Source organism: Meriones unguiculatus, chromosome 18 (assembly GCF_030254825.1).
Source record: "Meriones unguiculatus strain TT.TT164.6M chromosome 18, Bangor_MerUng_6.1, whole genome shotgun sequence".
In the NCBI taxonomy this organism is placed as follows: domain Eukaryota; kingdom Metazoa; phylum Chordata; class Mammalia; order Rodentia; family Muridae; genus Meriones; species Meriones unguiculatus.
The window spans coordinates 2608425-2623677 of record NC_083365.1 but is presented as its reverse complement, the minus strand read 5'-3'; the positions used below and the strand labels follow the sequence as shown (position 1 = coordinate 2623677).

At 43.5% G+C, this 15253-nt stretch overlaps 1 pseudogene; it reads right to left on the bottom strand.

The window, feature by feature from the left end:
* Positions 1-7679: 7679 nt before the first annotated feature.
* LOC132649077 (grainyhead-like protein 2 homolog) lies at positions 7680-12479 on the bottom strand (annotated as a pseudogene).
* Between the last annotated feature and the right edge of the window lie 2774 nt (positions 12480-15253).

Here is a 15253-nt window from a genome sequence, read left to right as displayed (position 1 = left end):
GGACTCATATCCAGTATATATAAAGAACTAAAGAAGCTGAAAAGCAGCAAACCAAGTAATCCACTTAAAAAATGGGGAACAGAGCTAAACAGAGAATTCTCTGTAGAGGAATACCGAATGGCAGAGAAGCACTTAAAGAAATGCTCAACCTCACTAGCCATTAGGGAAATGCAAATCAAAACAACCCTGAGATTTCACCTTACACCCATGAGAATGGCCAAGATAAAAAACTCAAGTGACAACACATGCTGGAGAGGTTGTGGAGAAAGGGGAACCCTTCTCCACTGCTGGTGGGAATGTAAACTTGTACAGCTACTCTGGAAATCTATCTGGCGCTTTCTCAGACAACTAAGAATAGCGCTTCCTCAAGATCCACCCATACCACTCCTGGGCATATATCCAAAAGAGGCTCAAGTACACAAAAAGGACATTTGCTCAACCATGTTTGTAGCAGCTTTATTTGTAATAGCCAGTAGCTGGAAACAGCCCGGATGCCCCTCAACTGAAGAATGGATGCAGAAATTGTGGTACATCTACACAATGGAATATTACTCAGCAATGAAAAATAAGGAAATCATGAAATTCGCAGGTAAATGGTGGGATCTGGAAAGGATCATCCTGAGTGAGTTGTCCCAGAAGCAAAAAGACACACATGGTATATACTCACTCATATAGACATACAACATAGGACAAACCCACTAAAACCTGTGCATCTAAAGAAACTAAGCAAGAGAGAGGACCCTAACTAAAATGTCCAATACCCATCCGGAAAGGCAAAGAGGATGGACATCAGAAGAAGAAGAAAACAGGAAACAACCTCGGAACCTACCACAGAGGGCCTCTGAAAGCCTCTGCCCTGCAGACTATCAAAGCAGATGCTGAGCCTGATGGCCAATTGTTGGGCAGAGTGAATGGAATTTTATGTAAGAACTGGGAAATTGTAAGAGCTGGAGAGGACAGGGTCTCCACAAGGAGAGCAACAGAACAAGAAAATTTGAACACAGGGAACTTCCCAGAGACTCATACTCCAACCAAGGACTATTCATAGAGATAACCCAGAACCCCTGCACAGATGTAGCCCAGGGCAGTTCAGAGTCCAATTGGCCTACATAGTAATGTGAATAGGGACTGCCTCTGACATAATCTGATTGGCCTGCTCTTTGATCACCTCCCCCTGGGGGGGAGCAGTCTTACCAGGCCATAGTAGAGGACAATGCAACTGCTTTTGATGTGAACTGACAGACTAAGATCAGAAAGGAGAGGAGAACCTCCCCTATCAGTGGACTTGGGGAGTGGCATGCATGCAGAGGGAGGAGGGAAGGTGGGATCGGGAGGGGAGGAGGGAGGGGCTTATGGGGGGATGCATAATGAATAAAGTGTAATTGATGAAAAATTTTAAAAAAATTAAAAAAAAACTGTAAGTCAAAGAACAACGTTGTGAAGTAAGTACATGAAAACAAATAACAATGTTATTGAACTAAGTTGAAAAGAAAACAGAAAAATGATATATCTAGTGTAGTAGAGAAGAGCACATGAATGGGTTTCCAAGGTAAGAACAGGAAGTCAAAGCACAGGGTTGTCAAGTAAGTACATAAAAACACATAACATTGTAACTGAACTAGGTTGAAAAGAAAACAGAAAATCAATATAGCTAGCATAGTGAGAAGAGCACATGAACATGTTTTAGATGTTAGAACAAAATCTGGAAGCACAGCATTGTGAAGTAGGCACATTGAAACAGGTAACAGTGTTATTGAACTAAGTTGAGAATAAAACAGAAAAGTGATATATCTAGCATAGTAGCGAGGAGCACATGAACATGTTTCCAAGAAAAGAAAGTGAAAGCACAGTGTTGTGTAGTATATACAAGAAAACAGGAAACAATGTTACTGAAGTAAGTTGAGAAGAAAACAGAAAAGTGATATATCTAGCGTAGTAGAGAAGAGCACATGATTGTGTTTCCGAGGTTAGAACAGAAAAGGAAAACACAGCGTTATGAAGTAAGTACATGAAAACACCTAACAATGTTACTGGACTAGGTTGACAGGAAAACAGAAAAGTGATATCTCAAGCAGTGGAGCACCTAAAACCGTTTCCAATGAAAGATCAGAAAAGCAAAGCACAGTGTTGTGAACTAAAACACGTATGTCTCACCTGCATAACAAGGTTGAGAGGAAAACAGAAAAGTGATATTCAGTGCAGTAGGGAAGAGCACATAAACCTGTTTCCAACAAAAGAAAAGAAACGCAAAGCATAGTGTTGTGAACTAAAACACATATGTCTCACCTGATTAACTACATTGAGAGGAAAACAGAAGTGATCTCTCACGCAGTAGAGAAGAGCACATAAACCTGTTTCCAACATAAGAAAACAAAGGCAATGTAGAGCGTTGTGAACTAAAACACATACGCCTCGCTGGCTTAACTAGGTTGAGAGGAAAACAGAAAAGAGATAAATCATGCAGTAGGGCACATAAACCCATTTCCAACAAAAGAACAGAAACAGAAAGCACAGCGTTGTGAACTAAAACATATACATCTTGCCTGCTTAACTAGCTTGAGAGGAAAACAGAAAAGTGATATCTTGTACAGTAGAGGACATCAACCCATTTCCAATGAAAGAACAGAAACGCGAAGCAAACCATTGTGAACTTAAACACATACATCTGACCTACTTAACTAGCGTGAGAGGAAAACAGTAAAAAAAAAAAAAAAAAAAAAAAAAAAAAAGCAGAGGTAATTTACTCACCCAGAAACACAGAACAACCGCTTTTATCACCCTTACATTCTGTCTACACACTAAGCCTTCCTATTCACAGGCAGTCCTACCACCTATGTATTGCCTGATCTCATAGGCCCTCTACAAACGTGGAACCAAGCTGCTGAAATGTTTGAACAAAATAAAATACTCTCCCCAGAGAAATTTGTCCTAGTGTCTTTCAAGGTTACTATTGGGCCTGGTCAAAGTGTCCTCTAATGCAATCTGCTTTCCTCGCTTGGTGCTAGCTTTGCATTTTCATTCCTCTAAATGGCCTTCCAAGGCATTTCAGGAAACAAGCTACATCTGTGTGCCTTGACACATGTGCAAATTGAATTTCCTCTTTCCATCAAATTCAATCTCAACAAACCACTAATTCGTTGGCCCTTTAAGTGCAGAACACAACAGAGGCACTGATCACACCCAGAGTGTGAGTCAACAGTCCCAGGTCTCTGGGAAGTGGGAAGGGTGAAGGCAGGAGCATGCAGAATCTCCTACCAGCAGTAGCTGATGAACAGTAGTCCAGTAGCTACTCCGTAATTGAGCAGTCTTGACTGCTTGGGTTCCATGATTTACTGAAACTCTGGTGCAGTGTTTTTCAGTTCCTGGAACCCATTGGATCTCACCAGCTGCACTGCCATATGCTTCTCATTACAGCCTGATGGCACAGGAAAGAGATGAGCAGGAAAGGCCAGGCTTTGAAGTGGGGGCAGACAGAGCTAGTCCTGATTTGGGGCAGTTCTAACTGGGAGGGGGTACTGAACAAAAATTTTCCCGTCTACAAAATAAGAATCATCCTGCCTGCCTCCCAGACAAGGCACCTTGGGTCCTTGTGAGAGATAATGGGGGTCTGGGTGGCTCACCTAAGTTTGGACTCTCAAATATTCCTTTGGTAGTTAGTCATTGGGAACCTAGGTCTTTTCCCAGAGAAACAACATCCTACCTAGTGAGGTCCCAGTCTAGGATGACAAACATCTGTCTGTATCCATTCCACATGTGTCCTTGGCCCTGGGGTACCACACTCCTTACAGCCCTGTAGATCAGCACCACCTTGGAATGCCCAGAGGAAGTCTGAGGAACTGACAAGCTGGGCTTCCTTTGTTTGGGGCTGAGCAAAAAGTACATCTTTACCCCTACTATCTTCTAGTATTCTTTTGAAGTCTTTATGGCCTGCATGTCATGGCCAGCGCTTCCCTGAGACTAGAGATGGAAAACCTGCCCTCTTCTCTACATAAAGAAGATTAGTATATGGCATGTAAATGCACAGTTCAGGACAAAGGACCCTGCCAGGAAGGAAAAGTACATCCATGTCTATGGTGGGAGCTGAAGACCCCTGGGAGACCTGAGAGAGACTCTCTGTTGTTCTTTTCTGGATAGGGTCCTTCCAAGTCTGACTTTTCAAATCCCTGATTGAATTCCCAGAAAACTACTCTTCCCAACTCTAACCAGAAAAGCATGTTTATATAAACATGAAATTCTGTCAGTGTAAAGCACTGTGTGGCCCAGTTGCCAGAGCCCCTATTGTGTTACCATGGTGTTCAGGGTTATCATTATACAGTCTTTGCTCCTGGTTTAGAAAACATGACATTCCATTAACTATATAATCTGGGCTCCCTACAGGCCAGAGATGCATCCTGCTAAGAGCCAAAATGAGCAGAGCTTTAATGCCACAGAAAAGTGAACTGACTGCAGAAGGGAAGGGCACTACAGGAGTGTGGAAAGCTGCCACAGACTCAGTTCCCTGTGATTCACTGTTCTGCCTGTAGAAAGCACACCAGGAGCCAAGAGTTCAGAGGCCCAAGCACAAACCTAGTCACCATTCTTTCTCTTCCCCCTTTGCTGTGGTCAGTGACGCACAGCAGTGTCTGGGCAGTTCCTTTCCAGGACAGAGGACTCTGTAGGGATTACCCTGTGGCCTGTTTGCCATGCCTGTCTGGTGGCCTATCCTCCAGCTCTAGACTCAGAAGTCACAACAATTTGCCTGTGGTAGTTGGTAAGCTGGAGGTGTGCACACAACATGGAAACTCTAGCACACTTTTCATTAGGCACAGCGATACCACAGAGAGACAATGATAGGAAGTCAGAGCCCTGGAATTAAATGAGAAAGGAAGGCGTAGCTTCTTTGTTCATAGTGAGAGACTGAGAACGCAGGTCACAGACCACAGCCCCTCTCTGAACATTCCTTAAGAATTCAAAGTCATATTTTTTTCATACTGTGAATATTTATTTTTTTCTTCTTAATAATGTACAAAAAATAAAATAACATATTTTTGGTTTATAGATTCCCCTCTCCCATTTACAAAACTATTAAGTTACATATACTCTTTTTTATGTGGAAGCATAAAAAAACAAGTCTCCCCTTGTTTGTCTTTCAGAAAGGGCCATTCTTAGAATTTGGCACAAACCCACTTTTCCTGTTGCACAGAAAATAAATGTTTTAACTCATTTCATGCTTCCCGGGTTTCTGCACTGGGACATGCCTTAGTCTTTTAGGAACTGATTTCAAGATGGCAGCCCATTGTGTATTTTTGTTGTTGTTGTTGGTTCCAATTTCTAGACACCGAGGAAATTTCAGCAATGAGGGATGTAGAATGAAAACACCTGCTTCATGTGTTCCCCAACCTTTATGGATTACAAAAAAAAAAAAAATCCCTTATTTGGGTGAGCTTAATTCGGGGACAAAGGAGAGACAAGCTTTTCTATCTTGCTCTTTTTGTTCAGGAAATGATGCTCAGCAAAGCTCTGCTAATGCAGCGAGGGACAGATGCAGGGAAGTCCACCAACAGACACTCCTGGACCTGCCGCTGTACCCCTCTTTGTGGTCCTGGCTTCATGTTCCTTGTTCTGGCTACCACAAGGACTGTAGTGACTCAGGACAAAGGCAAAGCCATCTCCAGCTGGTCCTCTGCCTCGGGGGAGATGGGCAGTTTTCCAGAAACTGGAGAGAAGAGCTGGGAGCCTGTCAGATCACTACAGATCTGTCTCCCTGGAATCCTGAGCCACCCTAAGGTCTGCCATTCATGTTTGGAGCTAACCCAAGTGCTGTAACATGGGAAGCACATAGAGCATGTATTTCCAACACTGAGTTTGTCTGCCTTAGATCAGAGCCCCGCCAGTACCCTAGAGGGTCCCCAAGCTGCTGGTTCAGTGGGTGGTGTCTGGGGTGGAGCAGAGGACTAAGCAGAGCCAAGCCCAGGATGCAAACATTTGCCAACACAGAGGGATTTGGAGCCCAGTGGGTCTCAGAAAGGTGCCCCTGCTATTCTTTGGGATCCTCTTGGTCATAGCACCTACTCTCTAGCCCATTCAATCCTCTGTAGCTTTGGGAAGCTGGGCTAGAGTCAGCCTCAGCTACTCTGGCCCTCAGGGGAAGGTGGGACAAGAAGGCCTGGAGAACAGAGCCTCCAGGTAAGACATCAAAGTGCTTCACAGAAAAATTTGGACCTTTTCATGGAAGCTGCCCCATTATCCAGGCTTTGGGGTGGGATGTGCCTGACTATCCGAACTAGTGCTCAGCCCATGATGTCACAAATAAATCTCCAAGCTACCAACCTGTCCTCTCAAAGAGATCTGAGGCCCACCATAGGACATGCTGTTCAGAGAAGCCATTTTCTCTTGCCCTCCCAAGGTCCAGGAGAGGAGGAAACAGCCTTAGCTCTCCAGTGTGCCTCTCAAAGCCAGTCTCAGAAGCATCAGCATTCCCATGCTTTCCACAGCCAGGGTGGACAATCTCTTCCCATCTTCAGAAGCCAAAGGAAGCAATGTCTACTGGTCACAGCCCAGCTGAGCTGCTGGCTCACTTCACAAAGTTGCAGCTGGGTTTGCAAAGGACCACTTGAGATGAAGGACATGTTTGTAAACTATGAGGCACCACAGGGTCCAGCATCCCCAGGTATACCAAGCAGTTCTGCAACAGGCCCCAGGGATAGGGCCCCAAAAATAGAGCCCCAGTGCAAACCTTTTTGGAAACTTTACATAAGCCTCAAAGTGTCCCATACCAATGCTAAAGAAGGCACTGACAGTACAGCCTTTCCTAAACAGCTCAGACACCCTTAGACAACAAATCACCAGGAGACAAAAATGTGATTGCCTCAAGGGAGAGTCATGTTTGAGGGGAGAGGGCTCCATTTGGGGAAACAAGTCCTTGGCATGGCTCAGTGGAGAGTCCATCTTGGCATGCACCAGTCACATGACACCTTAAAGGCCTCTTTCCTATCCTCCTATCAGATAGAGCAGAATGCTCTGAGTCTCCAGGTATGTCCCCTCCAGGGCAACAGCAGTAATCCTGCCCAAACACCACAGGTAAAATATATCACTGTGATATTAGATACAAGTTATGTACATGACTGTCAAGCACACTTTGTGCTCCTTATTACCGACATGGCCCAGTGGCTATTTGCTGAGATACCCTGGAAGCATTTAAACAAAATGACCTTCCTCAGAGCCATCTGTAGGTTCGGGGCCAGAAAATGGGTGTCCTCTTTACTCCACCAATGATGACTGCACCAAGAAGCAGCTCATCTTGTCCATCCACTCAAGAAATGTGGAGAGGTAAGAAAAAAGATATCGCAGTTCCCCAGGCTCTTCGAGATGAGTGGACTAGCTGTGTTTCCCTTGAAGGGGGAACTCTGGAAGTCTCATGTGGAGCTCTCAGTAACTTGTAGAGTCCTGGAGAGCCTGGACTCCAGGCTCTTGGGGGGGAAATGAACAATAAATAAGGGCCTGAAAGGCTCAAAGAAATTAGCCGAGAGGCACAGGCTTCAGTTCTGAGCAAGTGGAAGAGCTGACTGTTGGTCAGTTGGTGGGCCTTGGGCCTCGCCCCCTTCCCAGCACTTGAGATGGGTGAGATGGGTCTCCAAGTTGTAGGGCAGTGAGCCCACCTCTCCCAGGAAGCTCCTGTCAAGGGGACTTGGGCCCAGAGCTCAGATCTCCATAAGCGTGATCTTGAAGAGATCACCATGCTCTCCATGTTGAGGAATGAAGGTGTCCTCATTTGAATAGTGTTCAATGATGTTGTCATCCATGTTCACCAGGCCACCCTTGCTCTTCTTATGAAGCTTTGTGATTTTCTCCACTGGCAGCCCATACTTCTCAGACAGTGATTCCATCAGGCCCTTCACTGTGGGCAAACTCAGCATCAGGGCGTCGGACACCTCATCACTCTCCTTCTGCACCTACAAAAGCACTAGCTTCACATTTTCTTCTTTAATCTGCTTAGATGGTGTTGGACTAAACTTCTCTTCCATGAGCCTGAACATCCATTTATTGAGGACGCTGCCTTCTCGAGTTCATCATCTGTGTTGTAATATACCTGTCCAGTCCTCTGCAGGTCTTGAAAGTGGACATCTGGTTTGAAGAGCACAGACTTGGAGTGCAGGTCAGGCATGGTTTTGAAGTATACGTGATGTCACTTTTCTTCTGTAAAGGTATGGTGGCCAGCTTCCCATCAAAGGAGTTGTTGCACTGGGTTTGGAGGCCTGGCCCTTCTCTTTCTTCCTATTCTGCTTTCTCTCTTCATCTTGGATTTTTCTTTCTGCTCCCTTGTCTAAGAAGACCTTGATCTGGTAGTATGCTCTATCGACGGGTTTATTGCTGCAGTTATTGTAACTGTATGTGTCAATCTGAATCATCAAAGGAAATCCTTTCACACCCTTCTGGGAGGAGAAATCTGTACTCAAGCAATTCATGGTGGTGAAAAATCTTTGCCTCTTTGTTCACATCCCAGTTGAGGGAAACAGCATTGTACGCATTCTCTTCAATGTTTCCAGTGGTGCTAAAGCTCTTCTTGTAGTCAGTGATGTCAAGGACCCTCTGTGCTTGGCAGTGTGCTGCCAAGAATGCCAGTACTTCCAGTATTTCAGCTGTTCATTTCGGTTTCTGTTTTCACTGAAGACCACCATTACCACACTCCCGACTTTGCTGATGGGGTGTTGGAAGCATTTGTTGTCTCCAGTCTCACTGAGTGTTATGGCATAGAATTGTCCTTTTTTGAGGTAGGTCATGGGGCCCTCCCCCTGCTTCTGATGGAGAGATTTGGTGGCTTCCAGGGTGTACTGAAATGTACCACTCCCCGCCTGGTCATCTTCAGCACCAGCAGAAGTACTCCGAAACTTCTCTGAGGCCCCATCCTTGAAGCTCTCACTGTAAGTTCTGCAGGCGTACTGTGCTAGTCGTTCTTGAGATAGGAGCTGTGGCTGGCTATTGAGGGAAGGTCATACTGAGTCTTTTCAAATATGTGCGGAAGTAGTGCACAGGGGTGCCGTGAACACTGGTGTGAAATCCTCAGCTTTCACCACAGTGATGCCTGACATGGGGATGACAGCCAGACTCTCTGTGCTAGACACACTATACTGCTCAAGCTTGGAACTCCCCATGTGCTCTTGGCTCAGGCAGAGGTTCACTGGGGTGGTCTTCAGGACCTGCACTCGGTTCTCTCCTCCACTCAAGTGGCTCTGGACTTCACTGGTGCCGAGACAGTTTCTTTTATCCGGGTCTTCTTGGCTGTCACTTGCTTTGCTCACAGACAGAATTTACTTGTCTTGAGGAACTTGTAGTAGTCATAGAGAAAGCCTAAGGCAGCAGCACTGTCCTCATCCCCATTGATGCGCATCATGGCTTAGGTGGCCACAGTCAAAGGGTTCTCCAGGTAGGACTTCCAGGCTTCATTCTCAGTCAAACAGGCTCTTCGGGTGTTGAAGGGAGGGTCACTGGGCACGGGCACTAAGTCCACTAGTCTTTTATTATTGTCTGACTCTTGTGACACATTTGATCCAATGAACTCGTTTGCCTTTTCCTGGAGCCTCAGCCTCTGGTGAAACTGGACTTTCAAGTCTGTGCAGGTGAAGGTGTGTGAGAGCACAGAGATGGCAGAACAAGAGCTACAGGTAATTCTGCTTTCATCCCTCCTCACCACTCTTGCTTGCCTGTGCCCTCACCTATCCAGAAAGGAGAGATGGGGGGGGGCCTTGAATGGGGCCTGCATTTGGAGGTGGCCCAGTGCGGAGTCCTCCCGGACCATGATAGGGGCAGACACAGCTTCAAAGTCACATTTTGTTGAATATAAAACTGGTATGTTTATGATAGAGAAATTTGGAAAATCGGAAGTTAAAACTCAGCTTCTGGAGAATGCTATCCTAACAGTAACAGTAAGTGTAAAAACACACACACACACACACACACACACACACACACACACACACACACAGGGCTATTAGTTTTGTTTTGCTCTGTTCTGAGACTGGATCTAGTTACTCCTCTCAGGTTGGCCTTGGTCTCCCAAGTGTTGGCATTAAGCCTGCCCTTGCTTATTAAAAAGGTAAAATGCACACAATGTTTGGAAACATAATAGTATAAGTATTATATATTTCTTCTAAAATATCTTGCAAACATGCCCAATGTGCAATGGGTGTCCAGTACTCTGCATACTTCATGTCTTACTTATATTCCATTGTTGGACATTTAGGTAATTCTCAACGTTTTACTACAATCAGCACTACCACAGGCACACAGTAAGGGGCTCCTTTTGAATGCTTTTTTTTTAATATAAAGACTCATTGGATGGAAAATAAGACCCTTAGCTGTGCTAAAAGCACATGACACTTTCTGCTGATGCATCTTCTTGTCTACACTACTCATATGGTGGACATGTGTGACTATTGAATTTAAACAAAATTAAAAGTTCATGTCCTCATTTTTATGGGGAACACATATGGCAAGTAGCTACTGTTCTGGGCAGCAGGAACTCAGCACTTTTATCTTTCTAAAAAATTCTACCATGCAGTTCAAGTCCACAAGACCACCAGTCCACACTGTCCCTAGCAAGACAGGACAAAGGTGGCCAGTGCTAGACTCTGTAATGCCTTAAAAAACTCTGCCAGCCTAATGCACACTATCCTGTTTGAGCCATTTCATTTCTTTAATTATTAGCAATTCGGAATGCTTTTGTTCATGCATTAACTTTCACATATATCTTTCTTTGGAAATTAAGAAGTTAGGCTATTTTCTGACTAGCTTTTCCATACCAAGATCAGTCTTCAGAGAGTAAATTAGATTGCAGAACCTTTTGCAGTTTACTGTATTTCCTTTTGTTTTTACCCTCTGAAGAGCACAGTGCTCGGCTAGCCAAACCTCCCTCTATTCTTCTTCCTGGCTTTTGTGTTCCTGTCATTCTCTGTAAGACACAATCCCGAGACTACACAGATATCCCTCACCATTTGCCAAAAAACATTAAAAAAAATAATGACCTCATTACCCACTTATTTAAGTGCTCATAGGTACTTATGTATTTTTCTACTTTGTCCACATACTCTTTGAACTTATCAAACTGTTTTCAATAGTTTGCCTTCTAGTACATTTCAGCATTTGCAGAGAAATAATGTCTTCACTATTCTTTTCCAAAAGAAAAATTTATACCTTTTGACCTAGTCTTTCTCCTCTCAAAATAATCCTGATGATTCTTTTGAATCATTTCCATCACCTGAAGAAATTTCATTTATAAATTAGACCAAAAGTTCAGTTCAAATTATAGACTTGATATAGATGTGGGACACCTGGATATGTTCATAGCACCAAGGCCATCCTCTGGGGACATGGTGACTTTGCTTATTCAAGTTTCCCCATGGGCCTCTTAGAACTGGTTGGGCTGTGGCTTTTGTTGTTATTGTTTGTTTGCTTGTCTTCTGAGGCAGTCTTAATTGGTAATCCAGATTAGCTTCATACTCACTATGGAGCCCAGGGTTACCTTGAACTCCTGCTTCTTTTGCCTCCACCTCCCAATGTCAGTGCTCTTAAGCATGCACCACCTCCACAGTAGGTTATGGTGCAGAGGAACAAACCTAGGGCTTATGCACTCTAAGTATCCTGCTAACTGAGGGGCAGCACTAGCCCCAAAGTCCCCTCCAAAGGGCACAGTGGGGAGCCCCTTTGGTTCCAGACACAGTCCCAGAGACACCCTGACCCAGGAGAGCCAGCTCCCACCTGCTAAAGTAACAAACAAGTTCCCATTTCTTAGCCCAGGCCTGAATTCTAGTATCCACCTTCTTTTAAATCTGCAAGAAAGAGAGCTCACTTTTTATCCAAAAGAATCTGGAGTTCAACAGTTTTTCTATGGAAAAACCAAACCCCAGCAGCAACTGCAAAACACATTTGGTGTCCAGAAGCCAGCTTATTTTTCAGGACTCTTGTTCCAACTCCCAAATTCTTTCCAGTCTGTGAAATTCGTCTCCCCACCACTGTAACCGCAAGTGCCTCTCCTGGCACTGGCATGGATCTAAAGTAGCCTGGATCTTGAGGGACTTTTTATTGTTGTAGCTGCTTCTCAACAGAGTGCATGAAGCATTCTTGAGTGACTGCGACGTGGCAACGCTGTGGGGATCTGGAAAGTATTGAGGTGACCTTAAGTCCATTTTAGTAAGGAGGCCAATCACGCTGAAATCCCTGGCAGCCCATCAGTCAAGCCAACAGCCCAAAGTTACCTACAGCTCAGTTCTGAAGGCAAAGGGCTCTGGGGGCATTTGCCAGTATCTGAAATAATTTTTGGTTGATAACACTTAGGTGGAAGAGTGGCAGTGAATTTGGCACCTGTTTATAGGGTAAGGAGCAGGACCCATGCTCAGCACACCTTTGGGGGGGGGGGAGAAGTCCGCACAAAGGACCAGCTGGAGTCCCAGAGGTAGAGACTCCGTGGCTTGGACTTCCACTGAGTGCCCAGGGTCATCAGGCATCATGCCATGAGAACAAAGACTGCATTTTGCAGCCAGACATTTGTAAAAGGAGATGGCTGGGGAAGAGCCTTGAACTCATTGGCACAGGAGACACTTTTTCTTCTAAGAGGTTTAGTGTGTCTGGTTTTATGTTGAGGTCTTTGATCCACTTGGACTTTAGTTTTGTGCAGGGTGAAAAGTATGGATCTATTTGCATTTTTCTACATGTAGACATTCAGTTAGACCAGCACCATTTGTTGAAGATGGTGTCTTTTTTCCATTGAATGGTTTTGGCATCTTTGTCAAAAATCAGGTACCCATAAGTGTGGATTTATGTCACAGTCTTCTATTAGATTCCATTGATCCACCAGTCTGTTTCTATGCCAGTACCATGCAGTTTATAGTATTATTCCTCTATAGTACAGCTTGAGATCAGGGATGGAGATACCTCCTGAAGATCTTTTATTGTAGAGAATTGTTTTAGCAATAATGGGTTTCTTGTTGTTCCATATGAAGGTGAGAATTTTTCTTTGAAGTTCTATAAAGAATTGTGTTGGTAATTTGATGGGAATTGCATTGAATCTGTAGATTGCTTTTGATAAGATGGCCATTTTCACTGTATTAATCTTGTCAAGCCATGAACATGGGAGATCTTTCCATCTTCTCATATCTTCTAATTCTTTCTTCAGAGACTGGAAAAAAAAATTTTTCATACAAGTCTTAGACTTGCTTGTTTGGGTTCACACCAAGGTACTTTATGCCCTTTGTGGCTATTGTGGCTATTGTTTCCCTAATTTCTTTCTCGGCCCTTTTGTCTTTTGTATACAGGAGGGCTACTGATTTTTTTGAGTTAATTTTTTTAGTTGGTTTTTTTATTATTTTGAATTAATTTTCTGAGCCACTTTGTTAAAGGTGTTAATCAGCTGTAGGGGTTCCCTGGTTTAATTTTTGGGGTCACTCAGCTATACTATCATATCATCTGCAAATAGTGATACTTTGACTTCTTCCTTTCCAATTTGTATCCCCTTGATCTCCTTTGTCTTACTGCTCTAGCAAGAACTTCAAGAACAATTTTGAAGAGATATGGAGAGAGTGGGAAGCCTTGCCTTGTCCCTGATTTCAGTGGGATTGCTTTAAGTTTCTCTCCATTGAGTTTGATATTGGCTATAGGCTTGCTGTATATTGCCTTTACTATGTTCAGATATGTGCCTTGTATCCCTGATCTCTCCAAGTCTTTAACCATGAATGGATGTCAGATTTTTTCAAATGCCTTTTCAGCATCTAAGGAGATGATTATGTGGTTTTTCTTCTTCAGTTTGTTCATGTGGTGGATCACATTGATGGATTTCCGTACACTGAACCACCTCTGCGTGCCTGGGATGAAGCCTACTTGGTCATAGTGGATGATATCATTGATGTGTTCGGTTTGCAAGTATTTTGTTGATTATTCGGTTTGCAAGTATTTTGTTGAGTATTTTTGCATCAATGTTCATGAGGGAGATTGGCCTGAAATTCTCTTTCTTTGTTGAGTCTTTGTGAGGTTTAGGAACCAAGGTGACTGTGGTTTCATAGAATGAGTTTGGTAATGTTCCTTCTGTTTCTATTTTGTGGAATAGTTTGAATAGTATTGGTGTTAGCTCTTCTTTGAAGGTTTGGTAGAATTCTGCACTGAAGCCATCTGGCCCTGGGCTTTTTTTGATGACAGCTTGTATTTCTTTAGGGGATATAGGACTGTTTAATTGGCTTACCTGGTCTTGATTCAGCTTTGGCATGTAGACTTGGTCAAGAAAATTGTCCATTTCATTTAGATTTTCAAATTTTGTGGCATATAGACTTTGGAAGTAAGACCTAATTATTGTTTGGATTTCTTCAGTGTCTGTGGTTATGTCCCCCTTTTCGTTTCTGATTTTGTTGATTTGGATAGTTTCTCTCTGCCTTTTAGTTTGGCTAAGGGTTTGTCTATCTTGTTGATTTTCTCAAAGAGCCAGCTTTTGGTTTCATTGATTCTTTGAATTGTTTTATTTGTTTCTAATTGATTTATTTCAGCCCTGAGTTTGATTATTTCCAGCTGTCTACTCCTTTTTGGTGTGTCTGCTTCTTCTTTTTCTAGGGTTTTTAGGTGAGCCATTAAGTTGCTTGAATGCGCTGTCTTGAATTTCTTCATGAAGGCACTTAGTGCTATGAACTTTCCTGTTAGCACTGCTTTCATTGTGTCCCACAAGTTTGGGTATGTTGTGTCTTCATCTTCATTGAGTTCTAGGAAGACTTTAATTTCTTTCTTTATTTCTTCCCTAGTGCAGCTGTCATTTAGTAGCATGCTGTTCAGTTTCCAAATGTGTGTGTAGGCTTTTTGCTATTTCTGTTGTTGTTGAGGTCCAGCTTTATTCCATGGTGATCAGACAGGATACAGGGGATTATTTCAATCTTCTTGTATCTGTTGAGGCTTGCTTTGTGACCAACTATATGGTCTATTTTGGAGAAGGTTCCATGAGGTGCTGAGAAGAAGGTAAATTATTTTGTGTTTGGGTGTAACCTTCGGTAAATGTCTGTCAGGTCCATTTGATTCATGACCTCTGTTAGAGACATTGTTTCTTTGTTTAATTTGTTTTGTTGACCTGTCCTTTGTTGAGAGTAGGGTGTTGAAGTCTCCTACTATTAATGTGTGGGGATCTATGTGTGGTTTAAATTTTATCAATGTCTCTTGTACAAATGTGGATGCCCTTGTATTTGGGCATAGATGTTCAGGATTGTGATGTCTTCTTGGTGGAGTTTTCCCTTGATTAGTATGAAATGTC